The sequence below is a fragment of the Lathyrus oleraceus genome, chromosome 6 (genome assembly GCF_024323335.1).
Source record: "Lathyrus oleraceus cultivar Zhongwan6 chromosome 6, CAAS_Psat_ZW6_1.0, whole genome shotgun sequence".
Lineage (NCBI taxonomy): Eukaryota > Viridiplantae > Streptophyta > Magnoliopsida > Fabales > Fabaceae > Lathyrus > Lathyrus oleraceus.
In genome coordinates, this window is record NC_066584.1 from 445,728,257 (window position 1) to 445,748,559 (window position 20,303).

Genomic DNA, 20,303 nt, shown 5'->3' on the forward strand with positions numbered 1-20,303 from the left:
CAGACTGAGCCGTCCATTAGGCTGAATCTGATGATAAAAAGGGGGTAGTCGTACACTAGACTACACTTCAGAAATGTACCGTACACTAGGTAGCATCGAAGGTCAAATTGGGTCGTACATTAGACCGTATCTGAGCAGAATGAGCCGTCCATTAGGCTGAATCTGATGATAAAAAAGGGGGTAGTCGTACACTAGACTACACTTCAGAAATGTACCGTACACTAGGTAGCATCTGAGGAGACGAAGGTTTAATTGGGTCGTACATTAGACCGTATCTGAGCAGAATGAGCCGTCCATTAGGCTGAATCTGATGATAAAAGGGGGTAGTCGTACACTAGACTACACTTCAGAAGTGTACCGTACACTAGGTAGCATCTGAGGAGACGAAGGTCTAATTGGGTCGTACATTAGACCGTATCTGAGCAGAATGAGCCGTCCATTAGGCTGAATCTGATGATAAAAGGGGGTAGTCGTACACTAGACTACACTTCAGAAATGTACCGTACACTAGGTAGCATCTGAGGAGACGAAGGTCTAATTGGGTCGTACATTAGACCGTATCTGAGCAGAATGAGTCGTCCATTAGGCTGAATCTGATGATAAAAGGGGGGTAGTCGTACACTAGACTACACTTCAGAGCTTGTACCATACACTAGGTAGCCTCTGAGCAGATGAAGATCTAACTTGGTCGTACATTAAACCGTATCTGAGCAGCATCTGGTCTAACTTGGTCGTACATTAGACTGTATTTGAGCAGCTTCTGGTCTAACTTGGTCGTACATTAGACTGTGTTTGAGCAGCATCTGGTCTAACTTGGTCGCACATTAGACTGTATCTGGGCAGAATCCGAGGACTGGATGGTCTAACTTGGTCGTACATTAGACTGTCACTGCGCAGAATCTGGTCTAACTTGGTCGTACATTAGACTGTATCTGGGCAGAATCCGAGGACTTGACGGTCTAACTTGGTCGTACATTAGACTGTCACCGAGCAGGATCTGACTTGAAGGTCTAACTTGGTCGTACATTAGACTGTCACTAAGCAGAATCTGACTTGAAGGTCTAACTTGGTCGTACATTAGACTGTATTTGAGTGGTATTTGAAGATTTGAAGGTCTAACTTGGTCGTACATTAGACTGTATCTGAGTTATTGAAGGTCAGAATGGATCGTACGCTAGATCGTATCTGAGTTGAAGGAGTCATGTGTTGAGATGAATCAGGATGGACCGTATGCTAGGCAGTACCTGAGAAGTGAAGGTCCAACTGGGTCGTACATTAGACCGTGTTGGGAGTAGTTGAAGATCAGAATGGATCGTCCGTTAGATCGTATCTGAGTGGAAGGAGTTATATGTTGAGCTGAATCAGAATGAACCGTATGCTAGGCTATATCTGATAATATTTGTATATGTTGTATTTGCAATGAATATTTGGGATGGGCTTATAGATGCCATCGTTAGGAGGATGTCAGAATGAATGTTGTCATGGAGTGTATCTGAAAGATGTAGTTGAATCCTGAATGTAATTGATAAGGATGTCCGTCTGAATGGACCTTTGTTTTGACTATGTCAGGAGGATAATTGACCTGAAAAATAAAGTTAGCTTCATGCCATGTCATGATGCATGAGATGCAAATGTTGTATGCATGCGTATGCTGTGAAATGATGTAATGAGTGAATTATGCGTCTGGAATAAATGAGAGCATTGTATACATGTGCATGTTATGAAATGATGTAATGTATATGATGCGGAACGAAAATTGTATGTAGGTATGTGATGTGAGATGATGTAATGAATGCACTATGTGTCTGAAACGTTCTTCCAGGGGACTCTACTGGGGAAACAAATCTCAGTCTTCGGGTCAGAGATATTTGTATTGATGACCCTGTCTCAGTTGGGGGATTTGATTTCTGTCTGATGGTAGAAACATTCGACAGAGCCTGGCTGGGGATAGAAGAGATGACCAATTCGTCTAATGATGCCCATTTCTTCTGGGGAATAACTGGCTTAGCCGGGGAATCGAATTAGCAACAGATTCATTGGGAAGCGTGATTAGACCTTCTCCTCGATCCTGAAGTCGTGTAGTAATTGCTATTGTTATTTTATGCCTGTATTTTGATAAACATTGATCATATTCAAATGCATATATCAATTCAAGTTAAATCAATGGACGTTTATGCAAACAAAATAGAGAAAGTAAAACAAAAGCATTTTTTTTTGAAACAGAATTGTATTGATTTAGAAAGAGGGCCTATAAACAGGCAATTTGTGTACAAGGAGACAGAAATCCTAGTAAGAGGAAATCGTCAAGAAACGAAGACAAAGCTATGCAGAAAAAGTCCTGTTGATTTTAATTCCACTACTGTCATTATGTCTTCAAGCCTCTCGTCTCCTGCTGTCGGATGAAAGTGATTGGCTTGTTCAGTCCCTTGAACTTGGTTGAAGCAGACAGAGAACGGGGCATAGTCATACGCTTTAATCCCTAATTTTTGCCTGGACCGCCTTTTCAGGTTTTCAGTCCACCAGGATACCCTTTTTTGCTCAAGCCGCCTTTTCAGGTTTTCGACTTGCCGGGTGTACGTCTTTATATGTTTATCCCTAATTTTTGCCCGAACCCTTTTGGTTCGCCGGGATGCCCTAACTTTTGCCTAGGTACGTCGACCTAGCGGGTCTCTTTTATGCGTAGTATTTTCTTGACTATGTCTGCGTTCACAGGATGCGGGAAGTCTTCGCCATCCATTGTAGCAAGCATCATGGCTCCACCAGAGAATATCTTCTTAACCATAAATGTCCCTTCGTATGTGGGAGTCCATTTACCTCTAGGATCATCTTGCGGTAGAATGATACGCTTGATCACCAAGTCGCCAATTTGATATACCTGTCTCTTGACCTTTTTGTTAAATGCCTGGATCATGCGTTTCTGATATATCTGCCTATGACAAACAGCCGCGAATCTCTTCAATCAAATTCATCTGATCGAGTCGGGTCTGAATCAGTTCATCTTCATCTAAGCCTGCCTCTTTCATGATTCTTAGAGAGGGAATCTGAACTTCCACTGGTAAGATGACTTCCATTCCATAGACTAAAGAGAACGGAGTTGCCCCTGTCGAAGTGCGGTAACCATGAAGAGCAAAAGGTAACATCTCATGCCAGTCTTTGTATGTTATTGTTATATTCTTGATATTGTTAGCAGCCTCCACGGCGCCGTTCGTCTTTGGCCGGTACGGAGAAGAGTCATGGTGCTTTATTTTGAACTGCGTGTAGAGTTCAGTTTAGTACCATTATCAGTGATAACTCTTTCAGGAGACAGCAGGTTTCTCGAATGTATATTTGATAAGATCCATCTTAGAAATCAATAAAGTGGTATGATTCAACATATACTGTCTTAGTCGGCGAGCAGCCCAAGCCAAAGCGCAACAAGCTTTCTCGAGCTGTGAGTATCTTGTTTCACAGTCGGTACCTTTTGCTAAGGCAGTGTATGACATGCTCTTTTCGACCAGACTCGTAATGTTGCCCCAGCACACCCTATTGAATTTTCTAACACGGTCCAATACATGATTAGAGGTCTTCCTTCAACTGGTAGCATTAGAATTGGAGGTCCTTGGAGATATTTCTTGATTTTGTCGTTCATCATTCCGTACCATCTCTTGATTTTTCTTTTTAGTAATTTGAAGATGGGTTTGCAGGTAGCAGTCAAGTGTGGAATGAATCGGGCAATGTAATTCGAGTGCCCCAAGAAACTTCTGACTTCTCTCTCGTTTATTTCAGTACCCAGATTTACAATTTCAATTGATTCCTCATGCGGCTGTATAGTCTTTCGTAGTACCAGTCTGGCAAGTTCTCTAGGGACTTCACAATCTTCCTCACTTCCATCCTCGGCTTGGTAGATCGGATTTTCAAAGTCATAATGAACAGTAGCAGAGTCATTACCAACAGGATCCAGAGTGGATATGGATCGGCAAATTGTTACGTGAGTGTGTGCAAGAAAACATAGCTTGTTTGAAAAATAACAGGAAAGATAAAGAGCGCAATATTTGAATGCAAAAAGTCCATTGATTTATTGAATATGAATATGCTTATGAAAATGACAAACCCTTAAAATTAGCTATTATGCCCCGGGTATAGACATAATGCTTTGAAGCACTAAAATAGCAATAACAATTACTCTTGACTAAAGGAAATCGGGATAGTGTCTTCAGCCTTCCAATTATTGGGTCCGTCACCAATTGTTGGGAAAATCCAGCTATCCAAGTCATAATCGTTATCAGTATCTTCCACAGCATTGACAGTCTCGTCATGATTAGGCAGAGGGGCAGTGATGCCATTAGGAGTCTCTGGAGGATCAAAGATAGTCGCCTGTATCTTCCCACTTCGAATGCCACTTTCAACATGTTCACCTGTTAATATAAGTTCAGTGAAACCCAATGAGGAACTCCTCAATAGATGGCTGTAGAATGGGCCAGTCAGTGTGCTCATGAACATGTCCACTAATTCTCGATCAGTCATAGGGGGTTTGACTCTGCCAGCCAAATCTCTCCACTTTTGAGCATATTCTTTGAAACTTTCTTTAGATCCCATAGTCATATTCTGCAACTGTAGCCGAGTAGGCGCTAGTTCAGAATTATACTGGTACTGTTTATAGAAAGCAGTTGCTAAATCAGTCCATGTGTGGATGTCAGAGCTCTCGAGCTGATAATACCACTCCAATCGTGTGCCAGACAGACTCTCTTGGAAGAAATGGATCCAGAGCTTCTTATTAGTGGTATATGGCTGAATCTTTCTCACGTAAGCTCTCAGATGCATCTGAGGACAAGATGCCCCATCGTACTGAGTGAAAGCGGGGACCTTGAATTTGCGAGGAATGATCACATCGGAGACTAGACCCAAACTTTCAAAATCCAGACCGGGCGCCTTCTGACCTTCCATAGCTAGCATGCGTTCTTCCAGCAACTTGTACTTGCCATCTTTTGGAGAGTACTGTTCATTCTCGTAATCTTCATCGTCATCCTCAGGGTTGAAAGGATCAGCATTCTCATCTTCTGAATCTGTCTCTGTTTCCTCTTCTTGATCCTTCGGAATTCTGATTTTGATTCCCGCAGCCTGTCCTTTAAGCCTTCTTCCCGGGTTAATGTAACTCACAGCTTTCTTGTCTTTCTTTTTCTCGAGCAAGAGAGCTTTCAGTTCCTCCTGCCCCCTGGATAAGTTCAAGATCATCTCCTGGAGTTGAGCATTCTGAGCATGGAGATCCTTGACAGTTTGTTTGAGGTCCATTTTTCTGTTTGGAGGAAAACCGTGAGAACACTGATCCCTTTAGAGTACCTGTTATGCTATGTTATGCTATGCAATGCATGAAATGTTTTCAAGGCCTTTTGGAATTTAACTTTGCATAAACTACCGAAAAGGGAAACTTTTTTTGTTTTTTTTTTTTTTGTTTTTTTGTTTTTTGTTTTTTTTTCATACAAAACAGAGCAAAGTTAAATCCCTAAGTCCTTGAAATGGTTAGTACAATGTTATGATGTCATGATGTTATGATGTTATGATGTTATGAGGTTAAATAAATAACAAGCACAAGCAAGTCACACAACCATCATTCCTAGGTTTTAAGGCTTGCATGAGTTCCATAGGTAAGTACCCTCCCCACTGAAGTTTAGTTGGTTCAACCTGTCCTAGAATAGTAACCGGGTTCTAAAAGGATCTCCAATCATTGACCTTCCTTCAAGTCCACTTCAGTGCAACACCAAGTGGTTGACCGAAGCTTCCCTAAAGTCCAATCTCAAAGAGTGTAGTATCGAGTCTCAACCAACCCCAGTCGGAACCGAAGTCAGTTATCTCACTACTTTCTAATGGCTAGGATGAGTCAATTAGGGTTCTAAAGGTCTGGTTAATGCTTTGATGACACCACGCAGATGCCAAATTTTTCCTCAAGTAAACATGAGGAACATCAGGACATCCAAAGTGTCACATTACCCGTAGCCATCATTTTAACCATTCCAGTATACGCCGGATAGTCGCGATGATCTATTGCTACTTACCTAAGGTACACTAGATCCGGGTGTAGGATCTTTCACTCAAAAATACCCAAGGAATCCCTTAAAAGTAAATCAGATAATTTGGAATAAGTGATCTTGTTTTTAAGGTAACCTCTCTTTTTAAAGTCTCCCCAGCAGAGTCGCCAGTTCTGTCATACGGTGAACTGACTTGGGGTTTTTTGCTTTTTATCGCAATGTTGCGGATAGCAAGAGTCGCCACCGACTTTTCTTTTATCCAATAAGGAAAGGTGGAAAAGAACAGGAAAGACCTCAATAGATTTTGGGTTCGGGAGGTACATTATACAAAGGGAAGGTGTTAGCACCCTTTGTATCCATGGTTATCCATGGGCTCTTAATTACTGGATCACTTATATTTTTGTCTGAAAAGTGTCGGTGAATTGCTTAAAAAATGTTTGAAAGAGAGTTTAACTTTGTAATGATTCTCATATGAATGTATACAAAGTATTTATCTCATTTGATTTTGAAAATGGTTTAGAAAAATATAACTCGGTAATGATTCTAGTATGAATGTATACCAAGTGGTGATTTTCTAGGATTTGTAAAGTGTAAAGTGTGAGGGGTGGAAAATGTTTTAGGTTATGATCCAGCAATTGAGAGTTATACCTTCCTAAGGTCGTTATGAATGTTTCCTATCCTTATGAGGGTAAAACTGTCCTTACTGTTGAGAAGTAAGTAATTTTACCCTTTGGATGTTTAAGGGTCATCGTAGGGTCATCGATAGGTCATTGAAGGCAACCGTTGTAAGGATACCTTAGCATTCGAAGGGACGATCATCATTTAACCGTAGGCTACACCGAAGGGTCATCGAGGGACAAAATCGTATTTTCGAAGGCAACATCCGAGGGACCATGATTTATTTTATGATGATTTAATCGAAGGGTCTTTGCTAAGTGTATCCCTACATTCGCGGGACATGACCGTTATACCGTAATACCGTAGGGCAGCAAAGAGAGGTCCAAGATCACTTATTTAAAGGCAATATTTTAAAGTCAGTTAGGTAATTAGGACGAGCCTCCATATTAAAATCAATACATTAAAATTAATACATTAAAATTAATACATTAAAATTAACACATTAAAATTAATTAAGTAATTTAGGGTGAGTCTCCACAAGGGTATCCCACAAATAAAGTGGAAGACCTAACGGCAATCTTTTCCTGGGACATGTGAACCTTGGCAAAATTCAGCAAACGGGTTAGAATACCAAATCGGGGTGTAATCGAAGATTACACCGCAAAAGAAAATACAGCAGCATGAATGTCAGGCAAAACAGTGCATAATTAACATAGAATAGATCAGATACGCACAGGACATAACAAACAAAATATTAGCGACTGTCCCGTTCGCCTCTGCCTCGCCTAGCGAGGGCCTAGCGAATACTCGCTACATGCTCGCTTAGCGATGTGCTAGCGAGCGGCTGCGGGTTTTGAATTTCAGAACAGTATGACTTCAACCTGCGGCATGGCTTATGGCATCCAACACATAATTATACGGTTCAGCATTCACAATATTCAGGCACACTTAAATTCACATGCAAAACCTCAAATATGTTTATGAATTCAATTATAATATCACATGCAAGTTAAGAACATAAAGCGGTATCACATGCAAATTAAGAAAACAAAGCGATAATAGTAATGCAAACCTGTTTGCAATCGAATTGCAACCTTGAATTGGCGAGCCGGATTGAGTTGGGCGGTGGTAGCTTCGGAGCGGAGGAGCGTGTTGGTGTAAGCCCTAGAGGCCAATACATTTTGGTACTTGTATCGAATAATAAAAGGCATTCTCTTTATTATGGTTGATTAATAAAGTCCCTGGAATAGATAGTCCGTTTAATGTATTAAGTGTGACTTAATCATGAGAACACATTAAACATAAGGACATTATTCCTAAAGTATCCGTAGTCGAGCTTTAGTGTGAAGTGGGATAACATTAAAGTATTAAGACTATTATGTTTGTAGACTGATGATCACATCTCATGGATCATGGATAAAGAGTTATCAAGTCTTAAACATAGGTATGAATGTTAGGAGTAATATTTATACCGGATTGACCCGCTATGAGAATACTATATAGAAAGTTATGCAAGGTGTCATAAGTTATTCTCATGGTGATAATAGTGTATTCCACTCTTCGACCTGAAACCACTATGGATCCTAGATGTAGAGTCGAGTGCTTTATTGCTGACCCAACGTTGTCCGTAACTGGATAACCATAAAGACAGTTGATGGATACTCCACAAAGCATGCTGAGGGACATGAGTGACCTAGATGGAATTTGCCCATCCTGCATAACAGGATAAATGTCTATGGGCCCAATATTGAACTGGACAAGGATGACACGGTCTATGCCTTGTGTTCAATATAGACATAAGGGCAAAAGGGTAATTATACACATAATTATTATCACAGATGGTTTTGTCAGATCACATGACATTTTCGTGTCTTGGGTAGCAGTGATGTGTTGCTAGATACCGCTCACTGTTTATTATATTAAATGCGTGATTTAATATAATTGCCAACGTCACGAAAACCTACAGGGTCACACACAAAGGACGGATTGATGAGAGATAGAGTAACTAAGGAATACCGTAAGGTACGGTGCCCTTAAGTGAATTATAGAACATCGTAAGGTACGTTGTACTTGAGTAGAATACGAAATATGGTAAGGTACCATGGGCTTAAGTGATTTTGGGCATATTATAAGATATGGGCCAAAATACACTTAAGTGGGCTTTTTAGCTTGAAGCCCACACAAGTGGTTCTATAAATAGAACCCTTGTGCAGAAGCAAAAATTTGCGGTTGCATTATTTCGTTTTCTCACTTTCTCTCTCTCTCTCTCTCTCTCACTCAAAGCCTTCATTCATACCAGCTAGCACTGAGATTGAAGGAACCCGTTCGTGTGGACTGAGTAGAGACGTTGTCATCGTTCAACGTTCGTGATCGTTTAGTGGATCTGCATCAAAGGGTTTGATCGTCACAAGAGATCTGCATCAAAGGGTTTGATCGTCACAAGAGATCTGCACCAAAGGATTCAACCGTCACAAGAGGTAAATATTCTATCACTGATCATGACCATTCGTAAGGATCTCTAAAGGAGAAATTTTAATTTCCGCTGCGCTTTGGGTCGCAATTCTCCTTCAGAGCGGCCTTCAGGGTTTCTAAAGTAGCCTCCAGGGTTTTTGTGCCAGGGTTTTCGTCTGTCTCCCTCTGTTTTTCGTCCTCCCTTTCATTACTGAAGTGCTGGTATTTATAATGCCCTTTTTCATGACCTAATGGGCTCAGAACGAAGCCCAAAATTTTTTGTTGTCTGTCAGCCTCGCTAGGCGAGCTGGTAGCGAACGTTTGCTTCGCTAGGCGAGCGTGTAGCGAACAGGCCAGTTTGGGCCATTTTCTGGATTGGGCCATTCGTGAGCTGGGCCTTTGTCCCTTTAAGATCAGTGCCATAAAATGAGTCGGAATGCCCCTGAAAAATGTCTTGAACTATTGATGGGCAAATTTTGGGGTATGACACCTTGTTTGACCATGTTAGACTCATGATGATTTAATTGGACTTATCCAAGTTGATTTGAATTGAATTTGAAGTTTGACCTTGCTTTATTCATTTTATTTTATGTATTATTTTAATTCCAAAAAATACCAAAAATATGTTTGACCTTTCTTGATTTCTAATCTTCATTTCGCTTCTGTTTACCATTGATTGATGTTGATTTCATTCACATTTGGACATTGTGTTTTGATTATGTCATTTGAATTCTCCTTTTTGTTCATTTCATCTTCATCTTCTTCTTTTTCTTTTGGCCAATGATTTAATGATTTGTGGTTAGCCTTGACATATGAGAGACTTAACCTTCTTTGATCCAAATCAAATTCAACTTGATCAAAGATCAAGTGAATTGCTTTGTGTCCAAGATAGGTTGCTTCTTGGTCAAGCAAAAAACCTAAAATCCATACAAGGCCTTTCACTCTTTTCTTTTGGCATGGCAAGTTGTAGGAGCTTGGCTTACTAGTCATGATCTCTAACTTGTGTTTGTTTGCCTATAGCTTTATTGACCGACCTCAGATAGGTGTGACTACTACATTAGTCCACTTACGGTTGCTTAACATAGCGCTAAGTTGTCTCATGACACACTAACATTAACTACTAACTATTAACTTTAATTTGAGCATTTAATTTCTTGCAATTTACTTTAATGCAATTTAATTTCTTGCTCATTTATTCATATTGTCTTTTCCCTTTGCTCATTTGAGCTCATGTTTATGTTTATGCCATTTTCCTTTTGCTCATTTGAGCTTATTATTGTATAAATATATATTGTTGCCTTGTGTTTGTTTTGTGATTATTTGTGTGAACCCAATGCAAAAAGGAGAAAGGACTTAGAATTAGGACCTTACCTATGCTTAATGGAGTTCAAGAGCAACTAGGTCTCATGCCTTTAGAATACTAAATTTGTTGAAGAGCAACTAGGCCTCATGCCTTTAGAATGCTAAATCTTGAAAGTTGACTTCGAAGGACCTCTAATCTAAACTCATTCTTTGTCCATTCTTCTTATTGCATTGTGAACCTTTTGATTGTTTGTCCTTGTGTGATAGGGATTCCAAAACTTGAGCTAGTAAGAAGGACCATTGTCATGAAGAGCCAAGTTAAGAAAGACAAGCCAATGGAGACCCTAGGAGCTTGAATGTTTAATTGTTTTGATTGCTTGTTGCTTGCTAAGTCCAAAGGAAAGGAGCATCTTGAATCATCTTTATGATCCCAAGAAAGGAACTCCAAGGGTTTTATCTCTTCTCTCATATTTGCATGTTTAGGACTAACCCTTCTCTTCTTCTCTCCACTCTAACCCAAGCCAAACTCATTTTTGTGCAAACATTGACATTGTTTTCAAAACTAAAAACCTAGGCCATATGCCTTTGATTTTTCAAACTCTTTTCATTAATACTTATTTTGAATTGAATCTTAAGTCAACTTTGACTTCCTTTTGTGAATACTTCTAACTTGTAAATACAACTCACTTCAAGTTACTTTTGTGGTTCCAATGACCACCTTTGTTAAAACTTTTTTTCATAAACATTAGTCATAGGTTCGAGTTATCATAGTGGTTGATGTAAACCTCACCTCATCCTTAGTGATTGGACTATAAGTCTTCCATACTTATTATAGGGTCGACCCCTCACTAGTATGTTGAAGCTCTCCTCACATGGTGGATTGTTGGTTTAGGTTGAGTTTTCTTCCTTTGATAACAAAAGACCTTAAGGATTTTGATCAAATCAATTCACCAATATTTTGAGATTTTTACCCCGAACTACGACGTTTTGATCCTACCTTTGTGATGGTACGTAGGCAATGGGTTTATCCATTCAAACAACAAAACTGTAAATATGTACATTCTTTTCTCATCTCCCTAATCTTATCTGCAAAAATCTTTTCACAAATACCAACCTATAATACATTTTGCAAAAAGGGCTCCCTTAGAGTACTAAGGATGTTTTGGATGCTTAAAACCTTCCCATCACATAACCAACCCCCTTACTCAGATCTCTGACATTTTTATTAGTTTTTGATTTGATAAAACTTCTCGGTTTTTGTTCGCTTTCTAACCTTTCCTTTGGATAAATAGAAGTGCCGTGGCGACTCGAATTGTATGATTTACTTTTGATTTAGTCAATAAATCTAAAGGTAACGAATACCCCGCTACAGAAAAGTGGCGACTCTGTTGGGGAGCCAACACTTCCTAGTGGGTTTAGCCTACTTTTTGCCTTTGTTGTATTGTATGTTTATATTTATTTGTGACATATTTTTTGTTCAAATTTGGGATGACTGTATTATTTGTAATGTATGAATTGCTTGATATATCAATTGCTTGTGTGCTTGGCGGTCTCTTGTGAGATGAGTTCTATATCCGAACTACGAGGTTTTGATCCTACCTTTGTGATGGTACGTAGGCAATGTGTTTCTCCATTCAAACAACAAAACTGTAAATATGTACATTCTTTTCTCATCTCCTCAATCTTGTTTGCACAAATCTTTTCACAAATACCAACCTATAATACATTTTGCAAAAAGGGCTCCCTTAGAGTACTAAGGATGTTTTGGGTGCTTAAAACCTTCACATCGCATAACCAACCCCCCTTACTCAGATCTCTGACATTTTTATTAGTTTTTGATTTGATAAAACTTCTCGGTTTTTGTTCGCTTTCTAACCTTTCCTTTGGATAAATAGAAGTGCGGTGGCGACTCGAATTGTATGATTTACTTTTGATTTAGTCAATAAATCTAAAGGTAATGAATACCCTGCTACAGAAAAATGGCGACTCAGTTTAACAACATTCAATCAGCATCCAAACAACATAAACACAAACATATAAAAAAATTAACAAAAAAAGGACGAAACATAACTATTTGTTTTATTTGACATATATATAATATATATATATATATATATATATATGAATATATATATAGATATATAGATATATATATATATATATTAATATATATATATATATATATATATATATATATAATATATATATATATATAATATATATATAAATTATATAATATATATTATATATATATATATATATATATATATATATATTATATATAAATATATATATATATATATATATATATATTTTTCTTTTCTTTTTATTTATTGTTTAAAGTTATATATTATTATTGTTATAAATAATTATATTATTAATAAATAAATAAATAAATAAAAATATATCTATATAATACATTAGCGACGACCATACCTGTCGCTATTACTAAACATAACTATTTCAGGTAAAAAGAGGAGGCAATCGAAATTTATGTGGGAAATCAATATTTCTCGTACCAAATTTAGCGTCGGTTAGATTTGTCGCTACATAAAAAATTGACAATTAATTGAATAATAAAAACGGAGGCAAATTAAATTTGTGGAGGGAATGAAACTTTTACGCTCCAACTTTAGCGTCGGCAGAGACCACAACTATAATAAAAATAAAATATTTTATTAAATAACTAAATAATAGTGTCAGTTGCAACTAACGCCAATATTAATTATCAAATAAAATATCAAATACAAATGAGTTAAGTTGTTAGCGTCGATTTGTGGAGACATACTTCAATGCTACTAGCGTCGATTTCGTGATCGACGCTTAGAGTTTGCAGCTAAAATGTGATTTTCTTGTAGTGGATACTGATCCACTCCCACCTCCTACTACTGATCCACTCCCACCTCCTATTACTGATCGAGTGCCACCTCTAGAGGGTGAGGCTGTTGCAGATGCTGAGTTAGAGGCTTTGGGAGGTTGTCCATTTGATTTGTCCATACTACTTATGTATCCATACCATATTGCCTCATTACTCCTCATCTTATCGAACGCATCATGCGTCAGTTCGAGTACACTTAGACCATTCTCAGATACCCTGTTGTCTCTGCTCCTCATGCTTTGGCACGTATATAGATAGATGACATATTTTATGCTTATGATAGTCTTCTAGTATCGGAGGAGGCATGAGCTACCATAACTGAGAGCGATTAGAGCTACATTGAAGGATACATCAAATGGTTCTTCAGGGTATCACATCCGTACATGGTATAGGCTGCTCCAAGAGATCCATTGAGACCAGCTCATCAGGAGATACTAGAGAAGGAACAAACACAACTAGGTCATGTTAAGGATGTCTTGCTTAGGTGTCATCGCATAGTGGAGATTGCGCAGACAGGCATTGACAGAAGTATCTTTTGTAACACCCCATTTTTCGTAAATTATTTCATTTTAATTTAATTATAATTTTATGTATTTATTTAATTATTATGTGTGGGTAATCAAATAAATACTAGTGAGTGTGAAGGTGTATGACCTTGTGGTAGGGTGTGGAGAGTAATTAGAGGAAAAGAGAATAATTATTTTATTAATTAAAATAATGATTTGGTTATATTATTGAAATAAAATAAATAGGATAAAAAGAAAATAGAAGTTGTAGAGATATTAGGGGCAATGTGAGGATTATAGAGAAAATTAAGGGCAAAGTAGGAAAATCCTAATTAAGATATTAGATTTCTAGAGTAAAAAGAGAATTAGAAGGGTGTTAGGCGATATGCCTAGATCTAGAGAGGAGGAGGAGGCAAACTCATAGTAAATTAAGAGAGATTTTCAATGTAGTAAAATTGGTGCATGATAGTAGGTGTTAGAATTAAAAATTGTGAATCAAGTGGGGGTTAGTGTTATATGTTATTGGTCAATTGTGTATTACCGTGTAAAAAGTTTCATTGAATTTTTTTATTATTAGTTAAAAACAAAAGTTAGAAATAGTATAAAAAACTAAACTCTAGAGATTAATTACAAAAAAACAAAAGAACAATCTAATGGAATGTGAAGACCGTCAAATTATCATCATCATACGATTAATTGATTTTAAAGACGAAAAGAACTTTAAGAAAAGTAAAAAAATAAAATTCGGAATTGGAACTCGAGTGTTTGGGACTTAGTGCAAAACTCTGTGTAATTTTATCTAATTAATTTCAGAATTTATGAATGATAGTGAGGATTGTTAGTTAGTATGTATCTAATTTTATTAATTAAAATAATGATTTGGTTATATTATTGAAATAAAATAAATAGAATAAAAAGAAAATAGAAGTTGTAGGGATATTAGGGGCAATGTGAGGATTATAGAGAAAATTAAGGGCAAAGTAGGAACATCCTAATTAAGATATTAAGTTTCTAGAGTAAAAAGAGAATTAGAAGGGTGTTAGGCGATATGCCTAGATCTAGAGAGGAGGAGGAGGCAAACTCATAGTAAATTAAGAGAGATTTTCCATGTAGTAAAATTGGTGCATAATCGTAGGTGTTAGAATTAAAAATTGTGAATCAAGTGGGGGTGAGTGTTATATGTTATTGGTCAATTGTGTATTACCGTGTAAAAAGTTTCATTGAAATTTTTTATTATTAGTTAAAAAGAAAAGTTAGAAATAGTGTAAAAAACTAAACTCTAGAGATTAATTACAAAAAAACAAAAGAACAATCTAATGGAATGTGAAGACTGTCAGATTATCATCATCATATGATTAATTGATTTTAAAGACGAAAAGAACTTAAAAAAAAGTAAAAAAATAAAATTCGGAATTGGAACTCGGGTGTTTGGGACTTAATGCAAAACTCTGTGTAATTTTATCTAATTGACTTCAGAATTTGTGAATGATAGTGGGGATTGTTAGTTAGTAGTAGAAAATGGTTGATGAAGAAAGGAGTATTGACGTGTAAACTGCATCATGAAAGAAAGATTATTATTATTATTTTTGAATCTTTTGTGTAAGTGGAGGGTTATTTGTGTGAGAGCTCCCTCTTCTCACAATTTTCTCCTATTTATAGTTGAAAAAATGACGAGTGATTAATTGAGATTTGATGAGGAATGATTATTTTATTTTTTTCTATTTTTGTTTTGGGAAAATTTTGAACATGAGTTGTAAATAAATCCTAATAATAATAATATCTCTCTTTCTCTCTCTCTATATTCTAATCCTATTATAATTAATAAACTTAATTATAATCTTTTTTAAAAACAATAACCTTATTAATAAATATAATTCTAATCATAATCTAATAAAATATACTAGTCAAATTAAAAGTAAATTTCAACTTATTAAATTTTATAAAAAATAAAAATTCAAATTCTCTAATTAAAACAATTTCAAACTAGACTAAATTAATTTTAATTATAAATTTTATTTATTTTCTAAATTAATTCTAAAATATAAACTATTCTAATAATAATAATTTTATTCTAAAATTAAATTCCAATAAAATATCCTAAAGATAAAAGTAGTAATTATATTAAATAATTAAAATGTTAGAAAATGATTCATATTTGTAATAAAAACAAAAACATAATTAGTAATTAAAGTGGATTAAAGACAAAATCAAGAGGAAAAACAAAACTTTAATATGAGTGATTTATCTATAAATAAATATTTTTATTTTTATTTATTATTATTGTTTTGGATATCTTGAGATAAAAACAAAAAAAATTAATTATAATTTAAAATATATATTAATAAGAGATTAACTGGTGGTGTAAAACTCTTTTACACTGACAGTGTATTTCAATTAATCTCTATTAATAAAAATGAAAATTAATAATAAATATTAAAAAATGAAAATTAATAATAAATATTAAAAAAATGAAAATTTCCCTTTTAAATAATAAAATAAAAGAACAAGGATAAAAAAAAATAAGTAGTGTACGAGATTATTTATATTAATGGAGATTTGTGATTTTTCCTTCTTGGAAAATTCTAAAAGACCTTTCCCTTATAACTCCTTACATATGCTCTTCTACCAATTATACCATTTCATTTATTCAAAGTAAAGTGGTACTAGAAAACATATGAAGGGTGAGCAAAATTTGGGATACGACAAAGATTATCAAAAGCGTCTTGTAATTGAGAATAAGATAAATCACTAGTAAGTTCAAGTTTAGAAGGACTTACTTGTTTCTTCTTCCTTCCATTAGCCATAAGACAAATCTGGGTCGATTCTACACTTGAAGTGAAACTTTCATCGCTTGAGGAATCACGTGCACTCTATAAGCCATATAAGCTCTTCTAGATTTACCAGGCTTCTTGTGATGCCCTCTTTCTTTATCTTTCTTAATAATGGGACATTTCGGGTCTATAGTGACTAATTTCACCATAATTATAACAAGAGCTTCTAAATTTACCTTTTCTATTCTCACCGTCTTTTGAAGACTTGAATTCCCTTCTAAATTTTGCTAAGTTGCCTTCAGAGTGCTTAACCTTGTTCTTCCGAATATACCTTTGGTATCTATTGAAAAATAGCCCAACATCATCATCATCAGAGATCTTATCATCCCTTTCTTCATACTCACTAGGCTCATTCTTTGAGGACTTGAAACTAGAAGTTTTTAGAGAAATCGACTTCTTCTCTTCCACCTTGCCTTTACCTTTATCTTTTGTCATAATTTTTTCATATTCTGTTTAACGTTTTTTCAAGCAAGTGAATTCTTGCTCATGTTCTTCCAATTTACCAAACAAAGTAGTAAGATCAAATGCTTTAAGATCATTTTCCTCTTTGATAGAGGTGACCTTGGGTTTCTATTCCCCGTTATGACATCTTAAAACCTTGTTAGTAGCAATAGCATTGGAGATAGAATTACCTAGAGCATTCAATCTATTAATAAGATGTGTGAAACTTTTTTGCATGTCAGCAATGGTTTCACCATGCTTCATACGAAAGAGTTCAAACTCTTGGTTCAAAGTATTGATCCTAGCTTGTTTGACTTTATTAGTCCCCCCATGGGCAACTTCTAATGCGCCCCATATAGCTTTGGTGGTTTCACAATGAGAAACACGATAATACTCATAAACACCTAATGCAGATATGAGAATATTTTGTGCTTTCCAATCATGAGACCACAACTTAGTATCATTATCATTCCATTGATTTTACGGTTTTGGTACGATGACGCCTTCACCATTGGTCATTGTAATTTGATTAGGACCATTAGCGATTACGTCCCATACACCCTTATCAACGGAGTTGATATGGATATGTATACAAGCTTTCCAATAGCCATAATTTTCGCCAATGAATATATGTGCTCTATTATACGCCCCTTTAGATTCGGTAGCCATTATCTAATAAGAAAATCTTAAGACTGGAAATAACCGGACCTCGTAATACGAATTGTTACACGATAGGCCTAAATTTAGAGGGGGGGGGGGGTGAATAGATCCCAGATTAAAATTTTATTCAAAACTTTAATTTAGAAAAATTTATGGCACAAAAGCAAGTTTAAAATATTTTCCGGATCCAAAATCGTCTAACCGAACCTTCTATTGAAAAACTCAGATATGTGTATGAGTACCAATGCTATGATAATAATTCACAAGTTGATTTATCAATACTTCAAGCACTAAATTGAATACTCTACTATAGTAACTATCTATCTCAAATGTCAACAACACACTAAAGACTAGTTGACACTATTCATCAAACACTTTACGTGAAATCAACAAAGTTTGAATATTAGTATAGTGTTTATAGTTCTTAACAACCAATCACTACCAAATGGTAAGTGATTACTACACCAACACAATTTATCAAAAATTTCAAAAGTTGTTATCCAAACAATGTTGATCAAGAGATCAAAATAATTAATAATTTGTGAACCAAAAAATAAATGAGATAGATAAAGAGAGAGAGAGAGAGTATACAAGTATTTGTTTAGGCAGTTCCCCAATCGACCTCGCTATGGGTACGTCTGCCCTCAATTCAAATTGAGATATTAATATAATAAATCTTAGTTTGCAAAAGTATCAATACAAGAGATGAGAAATCAAATCCCACAAACCCTAGGTTTGTTCTTGACTCTAGAACCTCCAAAAACCTTGATCAAAGCTTGATCAAGTCACCAACAATGCCACTTCAAGTCACCCGTTGTTACTAGTTCCTTGCACGACCTCCTTCTCTCAAGGCTTTCACCCGACCGAATTAATCCTAAGCGCACACTTGTTAAACCCAAGATTTGTCAACACGATCCACCATTTCACGCTACTCCCTTGCCGACACACCTAGTCTCAAGGCTTTCACTCGATCAGATCCGAATTGCACAATATTGACAAAACCTTCAAACCCTAAAGATCTTAAAGGAAAACTCCAAACTGGTTTTCTTATTTGAATCCCTCAAAGATCGCAACCCAATATTCTCGGTATAACAAACCTAATTGGATTTTATCAATCCTAATCTAGATGACACCCAATCAAAAAATGATTATGTGTAAGCATAAATTGAATTGAAGATGATGAGATGCTTTAAAATCCAGGATTTATGTAGGTTTTACTCACTCTAGAAACCTTAGTGGAGAATGATGCATGTATAAAGTATTTAAATTATTTAAAGTATTTATATGCATGAGTAATTTAGGGAAAAAAGGAATGCAAGTGAGGATAGAAAATATAAATTTTTAAAGAAAAATAATGGATAGGTCCACCTATACAGGTTATGTGTCAACCTGTTCGATGCATAGGTTGACCTATCCAAGGTCATGTGTTGACCTATGATAGTTATGTGCTCCCTATGTGTTGACATGAAGACTCGACACATGAAACAAAGGCCACGTGCTTTAATACATAAGCATATATGTCGACCTATAGACTTCATGTGTCGACCTATAGCCAATAAATTTTTTCCATAGGTTGATCTGTAGTTCTATGTGTCGACTTATAGCCATTTTTTTTTCAATAGGTCGACCTATAGTTCTATGTGTCGACTGTACTGCTATTTTTCACAAAACTTGATTTTTCATGCATGAGACCTTTCCCACATTGTTTCCAAATACGTTAATGCTTCCTAATGCTAAGATGCATATAGATATTCAGAGGATACCATCCAATATACATTTACACAAAAGTATCTTAGTTTTGACATCATACAAAACACATCTAACGGAAGTTGCACTCATATACTCCCCCTTTTTGATGATGGCAAAACTTGAGACGATGCGTATGCGTTTACAATGAAAAACTCCCCCTGAATGTATGCACCCTGCAACTTCATTCATCTTCATCTTACTCCCCCCCTCTTTTGACAACATCAAAAAAGAAACGAAGAAATCCATGAGAAGAATCTAAAATCACACATAAACGAATATAACACATAAAGGCGTTTTGCAAAGATAAGAACATCAATATGATAGCACTCACATAGAATGATTTGCATATTGAAAAGAAATACTTAAACATAAATACAAGATAATAGAACAAATTGTCACAACTTATGCCACATAAACACAACATAATCATGAAAAATGAAGTATATAAAGTGAACACAAAATGCTTGACATGATTACGTGACACTTGCCTTTGGTACTCTCGAAATACTGCACACACATGTGCTCTAGCAAGGAGATAAACAAAATACCACCATACAAACCAAAAACATAGACGAAAACATAACAACGACACACAATCAAGGATATTTTTAACAATGTAACATGTTCAATCATAAATCATGAGAAAAATAGATAACAAACCGATGCACCAAATACTATATTTCAAGGATAATGAAGATAACATAACATCACTATAAGAATATGAGTTGGCATGCATCAATTGAACATTGTTGGAAGTGATCATATATAAACTATCTTATATGTCAAGAACATCAATCATATGAACCATAAATAACATGCGAAAAGAGAAAGCTAACACATAAAAAACAGAAAATGAAATGATAGT